Genomic DNA, 25,306 nt, shown 5'->3' with positions numbered 1-25,306 from the left:
TTTAAAATTCCTATAGTAAAGACATTGTTAAGAAATTCATTCCTGTTTATGGTTTTTCTTAAAGTCCATAGCATGAAGCTTATGAAAGGAGACAGGCAGGCAGGAGAAGGTAAAACTAGGACTGGCTTGGGAGTTTTGAACTTCAACTTGCCAGCTGTGGGCTTCTGTGTTACAAACATTTTTGATGTAGTTACATCAAATTATGAATTATGGCATATAGAAATGGTATTTTGTAAGATAAAGTGATAGACTAATATAAATAGACTATGACTGGCTAACAGGCTCTGTTTTATTCTGACCATGAGTTGGATCTCCATTAAGCTCATGGCTTTCGAGTAATCTGAGGGCGTGCTTACGATTAGCAGTGATTGAGAGAGTTGCTTGTATTTTCTGTTTTATGGGAGGAAGTTCATTCCATTTCATGATTAACTGGTCAGAAAGGGACCTCTAGGATTTGTCATCTTTTCTGCCACCTTCAGAGAGGGTCTCACGTGGATTAAGAAAATACCTTTCAACAGACACGTCAGCTGCCACACATAGACTTAGAGAGAAGTGCTTTATCGATGTGATCAAAACCAAAATAAACTTACTTAAATTGAAGAATCATAAAAAGTAAACTGTAAATTATTATTACCTTAAAATATAAATATGCATTTATTCACTCCTCCTTTTTTGCTATAGGGGGACAAGGCCTTTCTTGAATATGAGAGGCTGGTTAGAAATATTTATGTATTTTGAGCTTATTTATTTGACAGGCATATTTGGGAACAAATGGTTGGCTCTAGGAAGGTGGATGACATAGCTGGTGGGAGCAGGAGTGCTGAGGCGTGCATGGCGGTGTCCTGTTAGTTTCCGGTGTTTAGGACCCCCGTGCACCTGTCACTTTGTTTTACAGGAAGGAAGGGAGAGTACCAGTGATATGGAGGTTGAAACTCCCTGCTTCTGTTTTTCATACTTTTGATTTTGATGTCTAATTTGGAGTTCCAGCTTAGATCTCTATTGCATATCTGTGATGGAGCAGATAAGAAAGGGGCTTGTCAGAGATTCTCATTTGTGACATTCTGGAACCATTTAAGCAGGACAGCCTGGCAGCTTGAGACATGTTCTCTAGCTGACCCAGCCCCAAAGGTGCTGTGCACATGATGACACAGGTGCTGCATGTGTCTCTGGTGTGATAAGTGTGGATCCTGTCATTCTTAGATTGCTTGAACACACACCGAGAGCTAGCATCCCACGCTGCTGGATGTGCTGGTGAGCACACACCAAGAGCTAGCATCCAGCAGTGCTGGGCCGCGTACTGAGCATGCATGGTACATGAAGGCGTGCATGTGACCTTCATGACATCAGATGGCAGAACAGACCTGGCTACACACCTTGCCAGTCGCCATCCTGTGTTGGGTTGGCTGCCATAAGCAATCATTAGGGTCACCAACTGCCTTAGTTTGCTTTGGGTCTGTGGGTTTTCCTGAAACCCTGGACTTTTCAGTCCTAAAACCAGGATGAGTTGGTCACCATAGCCCCTGTGACTGCTGCCCTGAGGCTCCTTCAGTCAGGGACGTTTGCTCACAATGGAGGCTGCTGGTGAGCAAGCGACAGTGATGGAGCCCCTTGAAGGGACTGTTCTGATGCCTCTCCGTGCAGTCTCTGAGAGGTCCCCTGCAGAACTTGTCTTGTGGTCCGCAGAGAGAACCTGCTTGCCCACACCTGTGTCAGGTCCTGTTTGCTTTGCTCTCTCACATCGCACGTTCCTACCTCCCTATCAGCCCTTTCTGGATCACCTTCTGTATCGATGACTTTCACTCCATACTTGGCACAGGTCTGCTTCTGGGGGAGCTTGGTCTAAAACACATGGGTAGGGCCTCTTTACCTTCACTTCATGTAAGATACAGGGAGGGTAAATAACTTTGCCCACGTTGTACAGCTGGCACAGAATAGAGGTAAGAATGAACTCCCAGTGAAGTTATACGGCTTTTGTTCCCATCCTCACTCATGTGTAATTATTTTCAGGAAATCTAAAATTTCATTTATTCGTGTGGGATTAACAATAAGCTATTATCAGTCCATTGGGGTTATGAATGGTATGTTGTTATTCTATCTCTGCTCAATTTATTGTCAAGACCTTGAGTGTGGAGCAGAAAACTTGATTTTAATGGGCTTAGAGGAGTTTGGGGCCGTTTTTACTAAGGAGAAATCTGTCTTGTACACATAGTTTCCAACACCAAGCGTGGTTGCTGAGTAAGGACCGAGTCCTGATCCCCTGCCCTAGCGATGTGCAGTCCTGGCCTTGGCTGGAAGCAGGAATAGAGCCCCCTCTGACCAGATTGGATGTAAACTGCTTGCTTGTGCTAAGGAGTTATGTCTGCTGGTTCTTGGCTCCTGTCCTAGAGTTCTCTATCTATGAAATGACTCATAAGGAAGTCTATTAAAAACAAATCTCCCCTCGTTGTAGAATATCTCTTAAAATTTCTCTTTAATTAGAGAATTTTGGTACTTTCAGTTCCAGTTAGTGCCAAGAAGTTTAATGTGAAGACTGTGATAGTTACAGTACTTGAATTTCTTGTAAAGATGGATGCTTTCGGAAGTGAGTGTATTTCCCTTTTATTAGAAAGAGAGCAGCTTGGGAATTCTACCAGACTTAAAAACAATTTCTCTCACTGCACATCCACAGCCTAACCAAAAATCTTCCAAGATTCTCTAGTAAAAGTGGCTCCATTTATCTTAGCATTTAAGATTCTTTCTCACTGTTCCTAATCCCTGGTTCTAGTTTTATAGGTATTTTAGATTATCTAACAAAACGCAACTGCCTGTCAAATGAGCCACAGAAATAGTATAAGATTGTGCAGAAGTGTGGAGTATAACCATATGTCTATGTTTAGGAGTTGGTGGGAAATATTTACTTTAAAAATGCCATAAAAGGGTTTTTCTTTTAAGAAACTAATCTTTGACCACAGGCGAATAGGGTTGCGTTCTCGAGCCCCGTGGTCTTGCTTGCTTGTTTTCTCCCTTCCTTCGAAGACTTGAATGGTCACTTGCCAGGTTGGAGAAATGCACCCTCATTAATTGTGCCTGGTTGAATGTTGTTTTGTTCCAGATCTGCTTTAGCACCCCTTATTCTGAAGGGACCACCTATGTGCTTTTTAATGTTGCTGTAGAAGCTGTTGAACCTTAAGACAATTAGTGCATGGAAAAGCAGATTCATTTTACCTGTTGTTTATGTGGTAAAAACTATGGGGAGAATCTTCCTCCATCTGGGCTGCTGTAGCAAAATACTGTAAACTGGGTGGCTTAGAAACAACAGAAATTTATTTCTCACCATTCTTAAAGTTGGGAAGTCCAACCTTGAGGTGCTCATAGATTCGTTTTCCAGTGAGGACCTAATTCCTGGTTTAGAGACTGTGCCTTCTTGCCGTAACCTCACATGATGGAAAGAGCAAGATGTGTCACTTGGGGGCCTGAGCACTAATCCCATTCATGAGGGCTTCAGCACATGATCTGGCTGCCTCCTGAAGGCCCCACTTCCTCATATCCATTACCTTGGGAGTTAGGATTGCAACACATGAATTTTAGTGGGGGACACAGACATTTAGATCATAGCAGGAAGTTAAACTTAACTGAGAAGACGTTTGGGAGATAACAAAGTTTTGCTGTGCCAGGCATTCTGAATCACCAGCAGTGATTTTAGGAAGGCCGCTGTGTCTCCTTGAGAGTTTAGGTATGTGCTTTTATCCTGTAGACCAGTGACTGGTGTACCAGGAGAGGAGGTGCGCTGCGAACATTTTTAAAGATCATTAATTAAATTATTTTTGAAAGAAGTCAAAGCACAGTAAGTATATTCTTTTATTTTTTTGCTTTTTTTTTTTTTTGATCAGCATAGGCTAAGTGTTCCACAAAAGTTAAACTATAGGTTCAGGTGTGCTGTAAGATAAAAAAGTTGAAAAACACGGCTGTAGATATCCAGCTTTTCTGAGGAATGGTTGCTCTGAATTCTTGTACATCTTTCTGTTTCTAGCCTATGCCACCAAGTTCCGTAAGTTTGCTAACCACATATAAAGTAGTAGTTAGTAGCATCTCTCAAGAGGGGATATTGTTTTTCTTGAGCATATAGAATATATTTTCAAGAATATAACAAAGCAGTATATTCTCTTTTGACCCTATTTACCTGTATAAATGTGATTTTATGATGTCTTCTTGTTTCTAGACTGAAAATTTCTGTGAACACATTTATTATAGGAAAAATATCTATCTCATTTACCATATTAATTACCCTTATTTGGATATGGTTCTTTCTTTATGTGTTCTGATGAGAACCAAGTGTGGTATTTCATGTATGGCTGAGTATCAGATTGCGTTAAAATCAAGATAATGTTCTTTGCCCTCTTTTGTCATTACCTGTTTTTACTTTTTTTGGGGGGGGGGAGGTTAGTGGTGGTGGAGAAAATTGGGGGCAGTTAAATTTTGAGTTGATATCATTGAAGAACAGTATGTGATTACATTGTTTTTTTCTCTCTCACTATATAAGTCCTTCAAATAATTTTTTAAAATTCCCTTTGAATTTTCTGTTCCTTACCTGTCCCCTTTTCCTCCCCTCATTCCCACCTGGAAGAGGGTTGGACACAGAACCAGTTCAGTGTTGATTGCCTAACCCAGGGATGTGTCCATTTAAAAATTTCCGGAGCAGGAGGGTGACAGAGACCCCCCCACCCCCCAGCCAGGAGACCTGATTTTCCCCCTAGACAACACTCCTGTTCTACCCAACATGTGATTTTGATTGTCCTTTAGAAAATCCAGTTAAAGAGGGGCCTGCATAGGGGAAAGAGCATTTTTCTGTATTTTGTGATTCATCACATTTTGGGAAGTTCTTTGGACTCAGGTTGTTGAGAACAGCTTCAAGATGTGTCTTGCTGAAGTTCGAGTTAGGGTTTCCTGATGGCTGATGGGGAACCTTTACTCTTCCTACTGCGCAAGTTGCCTCGGCTCATGTGTGAGGAAGCCTCTCAGGGTTCAGGTGCACCACCAGGGTTCATTTGAGAATAGACTCCCAACCCTCACTGTTGTAATAGGCACATAATGTAGCACCCCCATTTTTCAAAGTCATTTTTGTTAGTTTGTGGTTATCCTTGTCAACAGTGCTTATTTGGAAGTCCCCCATATGTAGATTTCTGTTTATAGTCACTGAGTAGGTTCATTAAAGCTGACTGCATTTTACGTGTTGAGCCAGGGCCAGGGAATGGAGAGGTTTAGGCTGTTTCTGAGACAGAACTGTGGGGAGCAGCTTTGCTCCTGCTATAAGGTAAGCATTTTAGCTTTAATGGACATTGGGAGATTTGGGGCAAAATGTACTATTTTCTATATCCATCTTGTTTATGTTAATCTTAAAATAACCTTTGGAAATCAGATTTTTCTTTACTGCGTTTAGTTAGCTATATGAGTGAATACAAGGTCATGATACAATTGACCCTTGAACACCGTGGGTTTGAACTGTGTGGGTCCACTTCTGTGTGGGTTTTCTTTCACCTCTGCCATCCCTCTCCTTTTTCCTCCTCAGCCTACTCAACATAAAGACGAGGTTGAAGACCTTTATGATGATCTCCTTCCACTTAATGAAAAGTTAATATATTTGTTCAACTTTATGATTTTCTTAATAAAAATTTCTTTTCTGTAGCTTACTGCATTGTAAGAATGTAGTATAGAGCACGTATATGATACACAAGATGTGTTATTTGTTTATGCTCTTGGTAAGGTTTAGGGTCAATGGTAGGCGATTAGTTATGTTTTAGGGGAGTGAAAAGTTATATGTGGATTTTTCATTGCGTGGGGAAGTTGGTGCCCCTGACCCCCACGTTGTTCAAGGGTTGACTATAGTCTTTTTTTCACACATAGATAAATTAAAATATAATTAGACTTACAATAAAATATCTTCACTGGTCTTTAATTGGGTGTGTATGTTTCCTACATATATACACTTTCTGGTGCGTCATTTTAAAAGTAATATGCACATATATCTATCTCTCAAGAAAAATTAGGAGATAAAGTATTACAGAATCATATAGAATTCTTCCCTAACATAGACATTTAGACCCTTTGATGACTCTTTCCTAGTGTTTTTGTGTTTATTTAAATAATAATAGTTAACAGTCATATTGCACATGTAATTTTAAAACCCACTTAAAAATCATGGCTTTCTTTTCCTTTTTTTTTTTTTTAGTGCATAGTTCACTATTATCCTTTTCCTTATTATTTCAAAGACTTTTGCAAATCATCTTTTCAAATGACCTTATAATGCTTAATAAGTGCCTATGTCTAAATTTTTTTAATTCTCATATTGGTTTTTTATTTTTTGCTTATTATATATGTTACTAAGATGAACATATTTTGACAGTAGTTTTTCTTCCTCCTTTCCTGATTTGGATTATATTCTTAGAACCTGGATTCCTAGAAATAGAATTACTAGGTCAAATACATGGAAATTGTAGTTATTCTCCAATACGGTTGCATGAATATACTCTTTCAACATTGTGCAAGCATTACATTATAACTGGTGTGTGTGATATTTAGGGTTATTATAATTATATAAATTATAATGTTAAACCTTCACTGGAGATAAAAAATCTTTAAATTCCTTGGGAAAACACATAATTTAAAAAAAGTTGGATTCAAATATTGTATCTGACCGATAGAAGATCAAGAATTAATTTTCAAATCTTTCTGAAATTAACATAAGCAGATTTAGCAAAATCAGGATGATGATCTAGAGAATTTTTGTTCTGCGTATTTTGGAGCATATAGGTGCCTTAGGCATGAGTATCCCATACTTGATAGAACTATTGCCACCTGTCAGAAGAATTCATTACCTTTTTTAGAAAGGCTTTACTATTTTGAGACTGGTGAATAACCTAGGCCTAAGACATTTAAGTTTCTTGAATTTAAGAAGAAAAATGAGCTTAAACTTTCCAAAATAAATAGAGTACAAAAATCAGCTGAGAAGATAGAACAGTTTTCAAGAAAATGAATACATACAGGCCCACTATGCTATTATAGTAGATTTATTTTATTTGAGCTAGAATTTGACTCCTCAACCAAAGATATAATTCTGGGAATAAGAATAAAGCTATGGCTTACAATATGACCAGTGTGTTTGTATCATAAATATACGCACATATTTTTTGAAAGGAAATCAAGGTAAAGTTATCTGCTATAACTTTTATTCTAGGCCAAAGACTATTACCTAAAAATTACTCTTCAAGCATTGTTTGAAATGAAAACCACATTTAAAGGTGGTTTTTGCCTACTGATGAAAAATGCATTCATGTTAACCAAGGACTTTAAATGGAATAAATTATAATCAGATGTTAGATTTAGATCAGCTTTAGCAGAAACAAGTGATTCTTTTCAGAGATGAAAATTGATGGCTTAGCCCTCAAAGCATCTATCTTTTTACAAACTAAATGTCTTGAGAGGAGGGTATCTGCTTAATTTTATAGAAGTAGGTGTGTGATTTATTAGCAGCAAACTGCTGAGTTTAAGAAATATGATCTCTAAGTGTTTCCCTTAATCCTTCTGAATGAGGTTGCCTTGATTTGTAGTAACTTGATTATGCAAAGCCAGGTTTACAGAAGGTGAAAGCAGGATCTGTTGGGATCCTAGACCAGATCCTTTGAATGATGATCATTGCTGCTGTTGCAGCACTCAGTCCATAAACCTCACATACTTGGTCTTCTTGAGTAGAGATGAAAATCCTCCAGTTCCACTGGACACGTGCTGATACTTTTAGCATTTCAGGCTCTTCTAATGGGATGCAGTGTGGCTCAACAGGCAACGTGTAGAGCAAGTTTAGAAAGTTTTAATGTTAGGTCTGGTGTGGTGGCTCACGCCTGTAATCCTAGCAGTCTGGGAGGCTGAGGCAGGTGGATTGATTGCTTAAGTTCAGGAGTTCAAGACCAGCCTGAGCAAGAATGAGACCCCTATTTCTACTAGAGAAAAATTAGCTGAGCATTGTGACCCGGGTGCCTGTGGTCACAGCTACTCAGGAGACTGAGGCAAGAGGATCACTTGAGCCTAAGAATTAGAAGTTGCTATGATGCCACAGCACTCTACCCACTCTGAGACTCTGTCTCTCTCTGACACACACATACAGAATTAATGTTAAAACAGAAATCAGATATTGTTTCTACTATCCTTTAGGTTGTAAGGAATTTTGCTCAACACCCAGAGAAAATTTAACCCCCTTGCCTACCTCAGAGTAATCATATTTCTCTGTAGTCTTCAGGTTAAGGTAAAACGTGGAGCAGATAGCAATGGGCAGCTGGTTAGGATTATGGAAAGCCAACTTGGCTGAGAATTTGGAAATAAAAAGCGTTGATTTCATCGTGTGATTCCAGTGGTGTCACATTGCTTGAGACTTAACTTTTTGTAAGAATGACCTGCTATCCTTATAAAATGGAGATTCCTGGGTTCTCACAAAGATTAAGATTCAGTGGGATCAGAGTGGGATTCAAGAAAAGGATTTTTTTTTCATGAGCTCTCTACTCCCTCCGTATCATCAAGTCAGTATGCCTACAGTCTACTAGAGTGACTATCAGTTGGTGAGTTTGTTTAAGTAGCCCCATCTCAATTGAGCTCGTGGGTGTATCCAATGAAGAAAAAACAAATTTTGTGATAGAGTTAAACTTATTGGCAACTTGAACGAGTATGGAAAGATGATGCAGATTAATTGTCCATTTGGTGGTTCATAGGCTAATATTGTGGGGGAAAGTGTGAGTAGCCTGTACACTGACAGAGGTAATTGTTGTTATTATTAAGGGTGAGAGGACAATAACATTATGTTAGTACAATTTCTGAAATCAAAAAGGAAGTCAATAGAAAAATGGACTAGGCACTCATTTAATACTTAAGTAATTACTTAATGAGTAATTAATACTTAATAGGTAAGCACTTTAGCGGTTAGTAAGTAACTACCTAACAAGTAGTATTAAGTACTGTCAGTATTGGGCCTATGGAATTCTTCATAATGATCTTCAGATAATCCAGATCTGTGTATCTGTTACGTGCGTGGATCCCTCTTCGGGTTTGAATGCTGTGAAGTTCATCTGCCTTTCCATCTGTTTGGGCTCTGCTGCTGCTTTCTGACTAATTCTGTACTGCCAAGAAGAATTCAAAGCAATAGGTCTTCCAGTCTGTTGCCCCATGGGTGGTTCACTTAATGCCGCCATCATCTCCAGGTAGTCCTAGTATGATCTTCGCCGTCTCATTGGGGACAGGTGGGGCAGCAGAACCTCTTAGCCTTACTACTGCTGTCTTGAGGGTTACAATGATAACCTAACATTTTTCTTCTTAATGTTGTTTTACAATCTGTTTGATATGTAGATGAGTTAAATTAACCAGACTCTTTTAAGATAAAATGTAGAAATATCATTAGGTCAAGAAGAAAAACATTAGGCAAAAGCATAATTTCTATCTTTACAAATCATGGGTAAACATTAACTCCACCTTATACTTAGAAAATGTGGTTGTGATGGTGTCTTAGGCTCTTTGGGATGCTTTAACAGAATATTGTAGTATATATATATATGTGTGTGTGTGTGTGTGTGTGTGTGTGTGTATATATTTTTTTTTTTTTTTGAGACGGAGTCTAAAGATGTTGCCCTGGGTAGAATACCATGTCATAATAGCTTACAGCAACCTCCAACTCTTGGGCTTAAACAATCCTCTTGCTTCAGTTTTTCTACTTTAGTAGAGATGGGGTCTCGCTTTTGCTCAGGCTGGTCTCGAACTTGTGAGCTGAAGCAATCCACTGGCCTTGGCTTCCCAGAGTGCTAGGATTACAGGTATGATCTACCGTGCCCAGCCTACTGTAGCTTATAAACAGAAATTTCTTTCTCACAGTTCTGGAGACAGGGAAGTCTCAGCCCAAGATACCAGAGGATTTGGTGTCTCGTGAGCCCCCATTTTCTGGTTCACAGATGGTGCCTTCCAGATGTGTCCTCACTTGGTGGAAGGGGCAGAGACTTCTCTATGTTCCCTTTTATAAGGACACTAATCCCATTCATGTGGGTTTACCTTCATGACCTAATCACCTTACAAAGGCCCCTACCTCTTGATACTATCACCTTGGGGGTTAGGATTTCAACATATGAATTTTAGATATAACATTTAGAGAGCAAATGGTTTTAGGCCAGATTATCATACTTGGCCTTTGTATTCTATGGCGTGAGTACTGAGCTGGAATACACTAGAATATAATCATTAAATAATACATAGTTTAAAAATGAGGTAGTATGAAGAGATTTATGAGGAAATCACAATATCCATCCCTGTAAAACACTTTTTATTCCTTAAGCTGTTTCTTCTTCTTTTTCCATTTTCTAAATAATCTGCATTTATTGCTTTGTCTCAATTCATTACTTTCAGACCTTTTCTGTTGTACTTTTGGTGGAAAACATTTTGTTCTTTTCTCTTCCCGTTCTTTTCTAATAAAGTTTAATCATAAACTTTAAATGAATATGCACTACATTACATTAGTCCCTAGGTACCTGTGGGGCACTGGTTCCAGGGCCTCTCATGGGTACCAAAATTCACAGATATTCAAATCTATGATATAAAATAGGATACTGTGTGCATATAACCTATGTGTATCCTCCATATACTTTATAATCTGTAGATTTTAATTATGTAGTCCTACAAAATTTAATTATGTTAACTTTTATAATTTTTAATACAGTGTAAATGCTGTGTAAGTAGTACTGAATATTAGGGAATAATGATAAAAATTCTGTACATGTTCTATGTAGACACAGTTTCTTTTTCAAATATTATCTACAGCTGATTGAATCCATGGACATGGAACCCATGGACACAGAAAGCTGACAGAATATTATCTATGCTGTTTTTTGTTTCCTGACAAGCCAAGGAATATGCAAGTATTTAATTCTTTCTTTTATTTATTTATTTTTTAGAGTCTCACTTTGTTGCCCCCAGGACAGTGCCATGGTCATTATCTCACAGCAACCTCAAACTCCTGGGCTCAAACTATTCTCTTGCCTCAGCCTCCTGAGTAGCTGGGCCTATAGGTACCTGCCACAGTGCCTGGCTAATTTTAGAGATGAGGTCTCCCTCTAGCTCAGGCTGGTCTGGAACTCATGAGCTAAGGAAAACCCCTACCTAGGCCTCCCAGAGTGCTAGGATCACAGGTGTGAGCCACCACGCCCAGCCCTTTAATTACATTTTTGTTAGAATTTTGTTTTTCCTGGAGTTGGTAATTGCTTTTTCCCTTCCTTGGACTTCGTATTATGTATATTTATTATAATTTTTTCTGTACTCATAATTTTCCACATGGTCAAGATGTCAGATCATTAGTTAGGTTTTTTTCTGACCTCTTTCCTGCTTTGAAGCCTGTTGGCCTGCTCCATCCTTTACCATTAACCTTCTAGGCTGGCTGTGCAGCTATGATCTTAGAACTTTGCTTTCATCCAGGGAATTCCTCCTCCGTCTTTTTTGTGTTTAATTCCCACTTTCTCATATTATGGAAAGTCTCTCACTTTTCTGGTGTATTTCGCATGGAAGTAGTAGAGAGGTATTTTTTTCCTTCCAACTTTGTGTGCCTTAAAATACCACCATAATCTTCTACTTGATTATAGATTCAGCCAGATAAAGAAAACATTTTTGGTTGAAAATCACTTTCTCTTAGAATTTAAAGGGTTATTCCATTGTCATGTACATTTCCATGGCTTGAATGAGAATTCTGATGGTATTCTAATTGCCTGTGGTTTGTTTATGTCTTTCTGGAAGGTTTTAAGATATTCTTGTTCCAAATGTTGTTACATTTGAGAATGATATGCCTTGACTTGAATTTTTTAAATCTAGTTACAAATTTAATTTGCTTTACTAATATGGAGGCTTACATTTTTTAGTACTGGAAAGTTCTAGTATATTTCTTTGATTTAAAAAATACACAATTTATATTCTGTCTGTGTTCTCCTTTTGTGGAAATTTAGTTCATTTTGGACTCTTTAAAAACATATTCTTATTGTATATTTGTCCTCTTGTTCTTTCTGGGAGGACGTTTGTAAATGTTTCAAATCTTGGATAGAATTATTATTTTTGTTATATTTTTAATTAACGGCATTTTTTCTTATTTTCTGAATGTTCCCTTTTTTTTTTTTTTTTGGTAGAGACAGAGTCTCACTTTATGGCCCTAGGTAGAGTGCCGTGGCCTCACACAGCTCACAGCAACCTCCAACTCCTGGGCTTAAGCCATTCTCTTGCCTCAGCCTCCCAAGTAGTCGGGACTACAGGCACCCGCCACAACGCCTGGCTATATTTGGTTGCAGTTTGGCTGGGGCCGGGTTTGAACCCTCCACCCTCGGTATATGGGGCCGGCGCCCTACTGACTGAGCCACAGGCGCCGCCCCCTGAATGTTCCCTTTTAAAAATATCCTGACATTCTTTTGGGTTGGGGGGGAGTACATTACTTTTCCTCTATTTCTAATAATATAAATTATAAGTTTAAAATATTTTCCTATCCTCTTTCCTCATTCCCCACGCCCTACCCTGCTCGTCCTCATTTCTCCTCCTCCTCCTCCTCCTCTTCTTTTCTTTGCTTTTCCCCTCTTTCCTTCTTCTCTTCCTCCTCTTCTCTCCTTCCTCCTCCCCATCTGTCTTTCTCATTTATTTCCCTGTATGCTTCCTTCATCTCCTCCTTACCCCCTCCTTCTGTTATTTTGTTTTGCGTCTGTTTATATTTTGGAGTCAGGCAGTAAAACACTTTCTGCTTTGTTGACTGATTTGTTGATTTGTTGTATGGTTTGTTGACTGGTAGTCCTTGCCAGCCAGGGACCTTGTATGCTGGTACCTTTCAAGGTGAGTAACTGCTATGTGGCCACCTTACGATGGTACAGTCCTTAACAGGTAGAACATTGCATCTGCTAAGGAAATGAATTGAAATGTGCTGCCTTTGAACTGTACAGGTGGAGACCTCAGAAGCAATTTTTAATACCAAGGAAGAAGAGCTGTCCTTTCTTGTTTTCATGAGAGCACATAGTCCTTGACTAAGTCTGAGTCACTGATTGTGTCCAAAGGAGAAGTGGCACAGATATGTACTATTTAGAAGGAAAGGCATTCCTAAAGCACTCTACCAGTATTGTTAGTATTGTACTCCTAGTATAACTTGTTTGTTAGTGCCCTGGGCCCTGGACGCTAACTGTCTGCACGTCGCTCCCACTCTCCCGGCTCTATGACAGCCAGCCACTCAACCAACCATCCAACCAATCAAACCATGAAACCACACATTTCGAAACACTGCTTTAGGGAGCGGTGCTTTCCCAGTGAAAGTGGTACATTGCACCATCTGACTCCTTCTAGGCACAGGTGCCATTTCAAGGCAAAATGATGTTTTGGAATCAGACACTCAAGGGTATACACAGCATTCTCTCTGCCCAGAATTCCCTTTCTCCATGTCCACATTCCATATTGAATAATTGGCTCAAAAAAGTCTCTACCAGGAAACTTACCAAATGTAGAATACAAATGTCTACATACAATAATTAAGAAAATGCCATGAAGGCTACATCGAACAGTTTGATGAGAATATTTCAGATTGTATACGAAACCAGCACATTGTACCCCTTGATTGCACTAATGTACACAGCTATGATTTAACAATAAAAAAATAAACAAATTAAAAAAAAGTCTCTACCCTACTTATTCTTTGAATTCCTGTACTTTATTTTCTATGACTCTTCTTTAATGTTCAACCCTTTAGAGCTTGTCATTTTATTACTTAACTGTGAGTTCTTTGAGGTCAAAGTTGAAGGCTTCCATATATTAAATGCTTGAGGGTGCTTATTTGCATACTTTAGAGTTGAAAACAGAACCTTAGGGAGACTTGAGAGTCACACTGCTAGTAGATGACAAACCTAGAGTTGAATCCAGATTTTTCTTACTTCACATCTATCTTCTCTCTATATGTCTCGGGTGCTAAATAAGTTTTGTATAAATAAATCAATACGTGAATCTTTCAGGGTACAAATAACTCGGAATAGTCCTGATGAAAGCAAGCATGTCTTGTCTTTGCCCTCCCTTAACTCTCAATTTTGGTGGGGAGAATAGCAAAACAGACTTTTCTATCACAGATCTGCATATAACCTGAACTTCATGCCTGGAACACATTTGGTTCTGATTTGAAACAAGTTGGCTTGCCCCATTGCCATGTGATTACAAATACAAAAGAAATATAAACTTCATTCCATTAAATAACCATTCACATAAACTCTTAAATAGTTTCATGGCTTTGGGTTGGACCAAAGCTGAATATTAAGGAAATGATTATTAATGTTACATATTTTATTCAAACTGCTGTGATTCTTTAACAGTGTCCCCCCAAATGCCAACCAACCTTTTTAATTCCTCCCTCAAAATGTTCCCAGGAGGTTAAGACAGATACAACTTCATTTTCAAACTGCTGATTCTTACTATTTGGAAATAGTCTTTGTTTTCCATCCCTGGTAGTCTGTGGCTATGTGCTCTCCTTGAATCTTTTCAATCCTGCTTGGATAACAGCAAAGTAAGTTATTATCCCCTATAGAAGTTCTGTACAGTAGAAATAATAATGAAAGCCACAAATGTAATTTTAAGTTAATAGTTACATTAAGGGTAGAATGAAACAGATGAGATTAGTCTTAGTAACACGCATGTATATCTTTAATTCAATGCACTATATAAAAGTAACATTTCAACATATAAATTAAAAATTAATGAGATTTTGTATATATTTTTGGCACCATGTCTTCAAAATCTTGTGTGTATATTATACTGCACCGTATTAGACTACCCACATTTCAAGTACTCACTAGCCACATATGGCCAGTGGCTGTCATATTGCATGACACAGTTCTGTAGGACGATCAGCCCTCATTCCCCATGGTGTTAGGTATTCATAATTTCCTTAAACTACATAAAGGCCGTGAACATTCTTTAGTTTTTGACAAAATGTTAGGAGAGTCTTGAGATTTTTAAAATAAGCTGATATATAAACACCTGGAGCTGTCAAACAGTTACAACCTCTGGCCGTACTAAAGGATGCTCAGGGATTGCTTACATTATAAGAAAGAGGGTTGGAAAGGAAGACATTTGACAGGACCAATGTTTCTCTTAATCAGTTAGACTGCAATTCCTCTGATGTGTGTTAGGGTATCAGTCTTCAAGGAGGTCTGTTGTTAGGTCAATAAATTTGAAGTCTGAATAAACTCTTAGAGTTGCTAGAAGACATCAAGGGAAAAGTTGCGTAAGGCAGTGAATATTGTAATTTAGATATTCTCAGATCCTTGGGGAAATATGTTTCCGTATGTTTGACAGCAATCGATGCTTTTTGAAACTCAAATCTCATGGACTAGAGAATGCAGCCCTTTGCTTATTTTCTGCTGCGCCCTGAGTGTGGCAGTGCCTCTGCTGTCTTAGTTTGTCCCTGGCAATGGAATATTGGCAGGGCTTCATTGCCCTGAGGGATGTGACATGGGAAAAACATCCCCTGCGTTCCATGTTTTGAGAAGTGTGGTCTGCAAAGTCTTACAGAGGCAGCAGTGGGCCTCACTGTTAGACTAGATTATCCCTTCTCCCCTAACCTCCATCATCATATTTGTACCTTTTTTTTTTGCAGTTTTTGGCCAGGGTTGGGTTTGAACCCACCACCTCTGGCATATGGGGCTGGCGCCCTACCCCTTTGAGCCACAGGCACTGCCCCATCATCATATTTGTAATTCTTATTGGTTCTGTTAGAATAGTTGGTGGGAAATGAAATTACAAAGAAATAGTCTCTAAGAGCATCTTTGATGTTTACTTGGTGGCCCATATTCTTGGCCCAAATTGCTATGAATAATCCATCTCTTTTCTTTTGTATTCTTAGCTACAGAGGCCTTTTAGGATGTGGTAAATTCATAACACGCTTACCTGTTTTATTACTTGTTTCATTTGACGTGAACTTTTGCTAAGAGAAGCTTTTTGTTTTCAAACAGTCTATAATTGGAAATGTACACATATTCATTTTTCTCCTTTTGGTTCATACATTTCTGTTTTCTTTTGGTTGGCTGTTGTGTTTGGAGATGACTCCAGAGGTGTCCCAAGTATTGGATTGTTTACTGTTTTTATCTGTGAAGTTTATTATTATATGCATAAATTAAAACTTCTTCACTGAGAGCTGCACATAGTCAGTGTTTAAATTTAGAAAGGAACAGAGTAATCGAAGCCTAGGATCTATACCTGTTATATAATTGACTATCCATTATCCATCTCTGATACTGTGTTAAGTCATTCTATTTCCCTAGGTAGCTTATGTCCACATTGGATTTTGATAGTTTTGCCAGATTGCCTCACAGCCTGTGGACTGGAAATGATGATGTGAGGAACCAATAAAGGTGAAACCTTGGTTTACTCTCAAGTAGGAAGGAGGACTTAAAAATTATTTAAAAATAATTTAGAAATAATTATTTAAAAAGCAGTTCAAGTTAGTTAAAGGTGTTCTGAAAAATACAAAGGAGAAAGTGATACATGGCCTAATAATTCCACTACTCTGATAACAACTATTAATATTTTGGCATCTAGGGTGGTGCCTATGGCTCAAAGGAGTAGGGCGCTGGCCCCATATACCAGAGGTGGCAGGTTCAAACTCAGCCCCAGCCAAAAATTGCAAAAAAAAAAAATTTGGCATCTATCCTTTCTTTCATTTTTTCTAACGTATACAGGCAGTCCCCAGGTTACCAACAAGATAGTTTCTATATAGTTTCTATAGCTTTGTTCTTAAGTTTAAATTTGTATGTAAATTGGAACAGAACAGCCTGTTTTTGTAAGTATGAGTGGTACATAAGTTGGATATTTGTAACTTGGGGACTGCCTGTACCATATATCCATATATACATATATGTGTGTGTGTGTAAATATGTGTGTGTATATATGTGGTCATATTTGTGAATATATATGCACATGTATATACTTTTAGATAGAACTGAGGTCATTCTGAACATTCTGTTTTATATATAAAATGATACTAATTTTTTAAAATTAATTATTATTATTTTTTGAGACAGAGTCTTACTATGTTGCCCTTGGTAGAGTGTTGTAATATCACAGCTCACAGCAACCTCAAACTCTTGGGCTCAAGCAATTCTCTTGCCTCAGCCTCCCAAGTAGCTGGGACTACAGGCACCTGCCACAACGCCTGGCTAGTTTCTTGTTGCAGTTGTCATTGTTGTTTAGCTGGCCCGGGGCCAGGTTTGAATCCGCCAGCCTCTGTGTATGTGGTAGTAACCACTGTGCTATGGGCGCCGAGCCATGATACTAAATTTTTGATGCTGGAATTTAATTTCAAAATAAAATAATATTTAAGAAAATTTAAAGTGAAGAAAACCGTCCTTAATCTAGCCATTGTTAAGATAAAAATTGTATTTATTTTGTCTTTCTCGTCTTGATCTTTCTCAATAGACCTACCTGGGCTTCCCTCCGCCCCCCAGAACAGGTGAATTTGATTTGTTTATGGAAAACTCTGGAACTAGGTAGGGAGTTTTGGGAAAGATGTGGTCTGAAAATCCCCACATTGATCGTGACACACAACATTCAGATGACACTTTTTGCTGCTGACGTTTATACTTGGAAGTGTTTTTCGTTTGGTTACGGTATTTTTCTAATGACTGTGATTTTAAAGAACCTTTACAAGTAGATTTAATGATTACTCTCAGTTATCTCAGAACTTTACGTGCCATTCCAAAGTGCAAGATACAATTTATGAACACAAGAAGTTTTTCTGGGAGTACATAGAAACAATATCTTCTATAGCTTTTGCTGAATTCTCATTTATAGAATTGGGCAAGTTGTTAGGGAAGTTTTCTGGAAGTAATTGGTATACAGAATAAAATATATGGCCTAGGGCGGCGCCTGTGGCTCAGTCGGTAAGGCGCCGGCCACATATACCGAGGGTGGCAGGTTCAAACCCGGCCCTGGCCAAACTGCAACCAAAAAATAGCCGGGCGTTGTGGTGGGCGCCTGTAGTCCCAGCTACTTAGGAGGCTTAGGCAAGAGAATCGCTTAAGCCCAGGAGTTGGAGGTTGCTGTGAGCTGTGTGAGGCCACGGCACTCTACAGAGGGCCATAAAGTGAGACTCTGTCTCTACAAAAAAAAAAAAAAAATGTGTATATATATATATATGGCCTAGCTATTTTAGCAAATGGGTTGAATTTATACAATAAGTGAATACTTTATATTTTGAGTAAAATATTTATGCCAAAGAATCAGGCTTCCAAAATGAATGATTTTTCAGTTTTTTTTTGTTTTTTTTTTTAATTTGAACTTTTTTTTGCTCAAACTCTACAAGGGAAAAAAATCTCATCGTATGTGAGGGTAATGTTTAAAGATAACTCGTACTGTGTTTTAAATATGAAGTACACACTCCTTGAGTTTTTAAGAGTTGACTCCATAAAGCATCAGATGTTATAGTAAGAGAAAAGTATTTCAAAATGAAAAGTATATTTAAATAGAAGTTTCCATTTGCCTTAAGAAGAATTTAAAGTCAAACTTCCCACCCCCCTTTAATTTGGTAATTAACTGGACTTGCCCAGTAGTTTGGGCACTGTAATAGTTTACACCTGTTTCAACTTCTGCTGTTTTTATTGGCAATAGCTTTTGCCATCCTATATTTCTTGTGAAGCAAAAATATGAAATAAAATATGGCAAAGCATTGTAGAAATTATAATAAACATAAAAAATGAATTATTCAGCTTAAAATATGATATGCTTTACCTGTGCATTTAGCCAGCCACATTCTGGTAGTATTGAAGTAATTTATTTTTGGAGTTCTGTGTCATGAAAATAAGGACAATTGCTTTCATTGTCAGGAATAATCTAGGGTTTTTACATTCAACTGCATAAACTTTGTAACATCAGGCAGAAGTCATAGTATAAAGATAATTTAAAAAAAACTGCTAAATCATTATGTGCATGTTCATGTTACAGTGGAATAAAACAGATGAGGGAGTAAGATTGTGAAGACTCAAAAGAACTGTTTTATCAGGGTAGAATCAGACTTCAAAGGTCATGGAATACCAGTCCATATACCTAAATTTCACAGGCACTAGTTCCCCCTCCAAATATAATAAGAAAGAAATGATTTGAGTCAAGATAGTATCATACTTTATAATTTTTCTTGCAATCCAACTCTCAAATGGTCTCCCCAGAAGTGCCCTTTATTTTTCAGGTCTACCAGTAGCTGTCCAGCTCCAGGGTTGGGTTAGGTGGCAAAGTGAATAGCTTCTTAATGCATTGTCCAGAATGAGAATAGCCAAATTAAATTTATAGTAAGTTTACTTTGGATAGAGTTTTGACCGTGAAAAACTCTCTGGGAAGGCTCTGAGAAGAACTGAATTTGAATTTTGTCTTCATTTTGTTAGTTGGTTGGTTCTGAGTATTACATAGGCCAGGGTTGTGAGTTGAATGAGGCTCGAGCCTGCCCTGTTTCGATTCTTTACCATAGGACCTAAATATTTGTGGAATGAAAAGGGTGAACTTTTCTGAGTCTGTAAAAGGAACATTCTAAATGCTAAAGTTCTCACTGCGAAAGCAGTGTTCTTCTGTGATCCCCCTTCCCCATCTGTCAGTCTTGGAGTTTTGATGCTGAGGAATTTAGGGTAAGGTTGAAAATTAGACTCTTAAATTTGGGCTCAGGAGGATCCCTGTTTGGGGGAGAGAAGACTTTTGGTAGAATGTCACATTCTCTGATTGGCTTCTATGACCTTAACAGATTTTCATGCTTGGGGCCGGTAAAAGTTCTGCAGGGGACCCAGCCACCTGTGGAAGAAATAAGGAGTTGAATGCCCCGGACTAACTGCAGTTTGCACCTGAGATCATGTTATAACCAAGAACTCACCCACTGTCTTCTACCAGGCCAGTTCTGGGCTTGGGAAGTGATCACATCAGAACTGGGTGAAAATCAGGCTCAGATTTGGAGTTTCTTTTTTTTTTTTTTTTTTTGCAATCATGGGGCACCATACACTGGTTTTATAGAAGATTTGTAGTTTCTTATATACAAATACTTGGAGTAAGAAAGGCTAAAGATTTTTGGTGCTGATGAATATGTAATATGCCATTTCTGGCTCCCAGCCTGCTGTCTTCCCTCAAATCATAAGCTTGCTAAAGGTGTAGGTTTCTGGTTTAAAAAATTTTTTTTTTAAATATGTGTGTGTGTGTGTTTGGAACATACTTACTTTTAGTTCAGGTCTAACTAAGGAAATGTTCCCCTTTTTCTTCATGCAGAGATTGAAGGGCCATTCTGTGAAGTCTGTTAGTCTTTGAATGGACTTGGAATGAAGAGGCATTACCAAGTGTGATATGAGTTTGTCATGAGCAAAACAAGTCTCCTCAAGGAAGCTTCTGTAATCAATATAATCATATAATGAAATTGTAGTGGATGAATTCTAAGTTATGAAGGAATTTCCTGTGGTGAAAGGGGTGATTATCTATTTTTTACTTAAGAGACCTTTGAAAATATCTTTGATTCTAAAGGTTTCAAAGAAGAATTTCCTCAGTGTCCCTAGAAATTTTTTCAACTCTCCATGCCCTTCCTGGTACTTACAAGGCCAAGTGACTGTAAGCATTATCAAGTATGGCCCCTTTTAACTATTTTTAGCCTTAGACAAAGATAGCCCCAACAGCTGGTGGGGTTAAGTGTCCCCAAAACACTTGCATTAGGTCGGGCACTGCCCTTTTGTCTTGCCTGGGTAGACTCTTTGGCTTAGACCAATCACACTCGTCAGTTCTTGTAGAAATTTGTTCAAATTTACTCTCTTTTTTTTTTCAGTTTTTATATTTTTTAAAATTTGAGATTAATCTGAGGAGACATACGATTAGGTTATGTAATTTGCCTTTGTAAGGGTAAAGTTTGAGGTATAGTTGTGTTCTTCACTGAGGAAGTTGCCATGTACCCATGTAGCATATCTACTGTGTGGGAATTTACCCAACCCCCTCCCCTCACTTGAATTTAATTGGCTTTTTTTTTTTTTTTTTCATCTGAGCACGTAGTTGTTAATCTGCTAGTTTCAATGTAGTACTGAGTACTTGTGATGCTTGTTTTTCTACTTCTTTGATACTTTGTTTAGGAGAATATTCTCCAAATCTCTCTAAGTTAGTTCTCTCTAGGTTGTTATAAAAGATATAAAAATCTCCACATTTTTAATGGCTGAAGAGTATTCCATGGTATACATATACCACAATTGATTAATCCATTCATGTGTTGCGGCACACTTGTGTTGTTTCCACATCTTTGTGATTGTGAATTGAGCTATTAATGAAGATTCAAGTGCAAATGTCCTTATGGTAAAACAACTTTTTTTTCTTTTGGGTAGATAGCTCGTAATGGGATTGCAAAATCAAGTAGAAGGTCTACTTTTAGTTCTATGAGCACTTGCTATACTTCTTTCCACGGAGGCTGTACTAGTTTGCAATCCCACCAACAGTACGTGACTGTCCTCTTCTCTCCGTATCCGCACCAGAATCTTTTGCTTTGGGACCTTGTGATGTTGGCCGTTCTCACTGGGGTTAGGTGATGTCTCAAAGTGGGTTTGATTTGCATTACTCTGATGATTACGGCCAATGAACATTTTTTCATGTGTTTGTTGGACATTTGTCCTCATGAGGAAAGTTTCTGTTCATGTTTCCTGCCCAGTGTTTATTGTTAGGTTATTTGCTCTTTTCTGTCCAGATCCTGCCCTGGAAGCAGGGTCCACTAAGTCCTGTGGAAATTGGTGGCGACTGACTGAAGAAATATAGTGTTAGAAACGACGGTAAAGAAAGAGACATGAGACACAGAGTAGAATTAAAGGTGGGAGCCCCGGGGTCCATTGCCCGTGTGTGGGCTTCTGGCAATGGCCCCAAGTGTTTGCTCCACTCTGCTTTTATTGCAGTCTATTTGCCCAGAAGGTAAGATGAGGGAGGGAACAAAGATGCCAGCAGTTTCTCTGATTGAGCATATCAGCTCCTATGTTATTCTTATTAACCTTAAGTGCAGCTTTGTGAAATCTGAAATCTGAGCCTCATATCGGGAGAGCCACCCGCTTAAGATTACACACACAGATTTCTAGGGAGGCGTTAAACTCTGTTAGTTCCCTGTGGAGTAAAACGCCACTGGCATTAATCTCTTCTGAGGAATTGGTGGGAGGGACGGATTTTTTCCCCATCACCACCACAGGGGATCTTCCTCCGTGATAAGGGACATAGGCTCTTCTGCAAGGCAAATGCAAATCTCTACAATGGGTATCTGCTTTGCCTGTTTACTAGGCAGGAAATAACCCAGTTAATGTATCTTTCTAGGCCTTTGTCATAGCCTTTCTACTACCATTTTTTCCTTAGAGTGCTCACAGACCAAGCAGGGGTGTGTGTAAGCTGTATCCCCAACAGTCTAGAATTTCAGAAAAGGCAGGAAGCTTGCTAGCAATGGCTAGCTTATATGAAAACTAGCTGACTGCTCTTTGTTCCGACTCACTGAGCTTACTTTTTAATTTTCCTCTTTTTTTGGGGGGGGGGTTCTAAGAATGGGGTCTTCAGTCCCCATTCTCTCAGCACTTTTCTTGTTGGTTTGCTTGAGTTCTTTGCAGATTCTGGTTATTAGCTGTTTATCTGGTTTGAGGTATGCAAATATCTTCTCCCATTCTGAAGATTGTCTCTTAGTTTTAATATTGATAAATTTCCAAGTGAGGCAGTAAAAATCCTAGTTTATAGAGTAAACTAAAAGAATCTGCGGAAACGTGTGATTCAGGTGGTGCACATCAGTGTTGGTATTCAGGTCACGCTATTGATGGTATGGAATTTGTGCAGAAAGTAAAGTTAGAAAGATAGTGTCATTAGGAATTAGTTTCCTTATGTGACTGTAACAAATTGCTACGGTGTAGTGTCTTAAAACAACGTAAGTTTAATTATCTTATAGTTCTGGAGGTTTACCATCTGAAATGGGTTTTATTGGGCTAGAATAACGATGTTATCAGGGCTGTACTCCCTTCAGAGGCTGCCAGGGCAAATCCATTTCTTTCACCTTTCCAGGTTCCAGAGGCCATCAACATTCCTTATCGGGGAGCCCTTCTTCCACCTGCATATCTTTCTTCTAATCTCTACTTTTGTTGTCTGTGCCCTTCTCTCTCTCTCCTTCCACCGTCACACTGCTATTTTGTACTCTGACCCTCCAGCTTCTTCAAAAGACATGATTATGTTGGCCCATGTGGGTTATTCAGGATAATCTTCCTGTCTCAAGATCCTTAACCACATCTGCAAAATATTCACAGGTTTTAGGTTTTAGGACATGAACATCTTTGGGGCAGCTTATTCATCCCTATTATATGTTGGAATACAGTTTTTTATTTTTTAGTTCTTGTTTTTATACATTTTCTCAAACTGTCCTTGGAAATTCCAGAACATGTACTCTGTTCTGTATTTAGATAAAAAAAAAAAAAAAAAAAGTATAGGTAAAATAATATACATTTCTAGGATGGGCATAGCGGCTCACACCTATAATCCTAACATTCTGGAGGCCAAGGCTGGTGCATTGCTTGAACTCACCAGTTTGAAACCAGCCTGAGCAAGATTTAGACCCTGTGTCTACTGAAAATAGAAAAGTTGGCTGGGCATGATGGCGCATGCCTGTAGTCCCAGCTACTCAGGAGGCTGAGGTAAGAGGATCACAGGAGCCCAGAAATTTGAGATTGCTATGAGCTCTGATGCTATGATATTCTAGCCTGGGGCAACAGAGGGAGACTTTGTCTCAAAAAGAAAAATAAACATTTCTAAAAAGTGGAGAGAGTGTCTTATATTTAATTGTAAAACTTAAGTTGGTAAAAAAAAAGAGTTTAAATTTTGATATTATTTCTTTGAGGGCAGAAAGAATTTCTTTGAGTTTTGAATCTTCACCCAAGAGAATGTTAAAGTTGTTATAGTAGGTGTTTGTTAATCTTGCTGAGTGACAAATGTGATTATTAAGTGATCTGCCATACTTCTTGGGTCTGTAGTAATTTTAACAAGTGTTCTGGACACACGTGCACATGTACACAGAAATACTGCCCTGCTGCAGTTCTGCAGGTGTTTGGTTTACTGTGGTCCTCCAGACTTCAATTTCCAAGAGTTCTTACTGCAGCTCCTTCCTTTGTCCTGGGCGGGGGTGGCCTCTCTAATTAAGCCTTGTTACATCCTACACCCTAATCAGAATCCTGTTTGATGTTGCCCTCTGAAAGATGTAATATGAGGCTGTTGCAAGCAACATGCTGTTTTTTCTCGTTTCTCCTTTTGGTCAAATTTCCTACCTGTCACCACAAATGAATGAAAAAGGTCCATAGAATTATAGACTTATGAACTTTGTCAGAGAACCAGGTTCATACTGTACTTATAGGATACCATTTCGATATAAAAGTGATGTTCAAATACAATGACCTTTTGCTCATGTGAAGTTTCCTTTTCCTTTTCTTTCTTTTGAGACAGAGTTGATAGAGTGCAGTTGTGTTGTCATAGCACATGGCAGCCTCAGACTCCTGGGCTCAAGCAATCCTCTTGCCTCTCTAGTAGCAGGGACTACACTGACATGTAGCTAATTTTTCTTTTTTTGTTTTGTAGAGATGGAGTCTCTTTCTTATTCAGGCTGATCTTGAACTCCTGGCCTGGAGCAGTCTTCATGTCTTAGCCTCCCAGAGTGCCCAGGATTACAGGTGTGAGCCACTGCACTGGCTTCACATGCAGTTTTATTGTTGGCTGTGACCTTGGCCATTAATGTTAAATTCTCATGTGTTTTTTTCCTTTCTGTTTGTATATGCAAATGAAGGAACAAATTAAAGTAGTGTATGATGACAGCTGATATCCAAGTATATTGCGTAGCTATTGTTAGTCATATAAAGCTAAATAGCAGTCTAGAAGGAGACCTGTTGAATGAGCTACCTATTGATAAGGCAACCTTGTGCCTGGGACCTATTACAGACAGGACATGATGGGAGCACTACAGCTAATTACTTTGATAGTTCATCTAAGTGTGTAAAGCAGTGTTTTTCAACCTTTTTTATATCACGGCACACTTGAACCTATAGTCCAAACTTCAGCACATTTAAATTATGCTGATCACCAAAAAAAGTAAAAAAAATAAATGTACTTACTATGCTTTGAACTACTTTCAAAATAATTTAATTCATGATTTTTAAAACTTTTCATGGTACACCTAAGATCCTCTCATGGCACACTGGTTTAAGATCATGGATGTAGAGATTTGTGAGTCTTTCAGACCAAGAAGAGTATGGAATGGAGGGACTTT

General features: G+C 38.6%; 1 protein-coding gene across 2 annotated transcripts in view; it reads left to right on the top strand.

Moving 5' to 3' along the window:
• Positions 1-25,306, top strand: part of BICC1 (BicC family RNA binding protein 1) — a 320,218-nt gene that overhangs the window by 69,191 nt on the left and 225,721 nt on the right. The window lies entirely within an intron of this gene.

This window comes from Nycticebus coucang, chromosome 3 (genome assembly GCF_027406575.1).
Source record: "Nycticebus coucang isolate mNycCou1 chromosome 3, mNycCou1.pri, whole genome shotgun sequence".
NCBI classification, from domain to species: Eukaryota; Metazoa; Chordata; class Mammalia; order Primates; family Lorisidae; genus Nycticebus; species Nycticebus coucang.
Note: the sequence above shows the minus strand (reverse complement) of the source record. Positions and strands in the feature narration are given on the sequence as shown.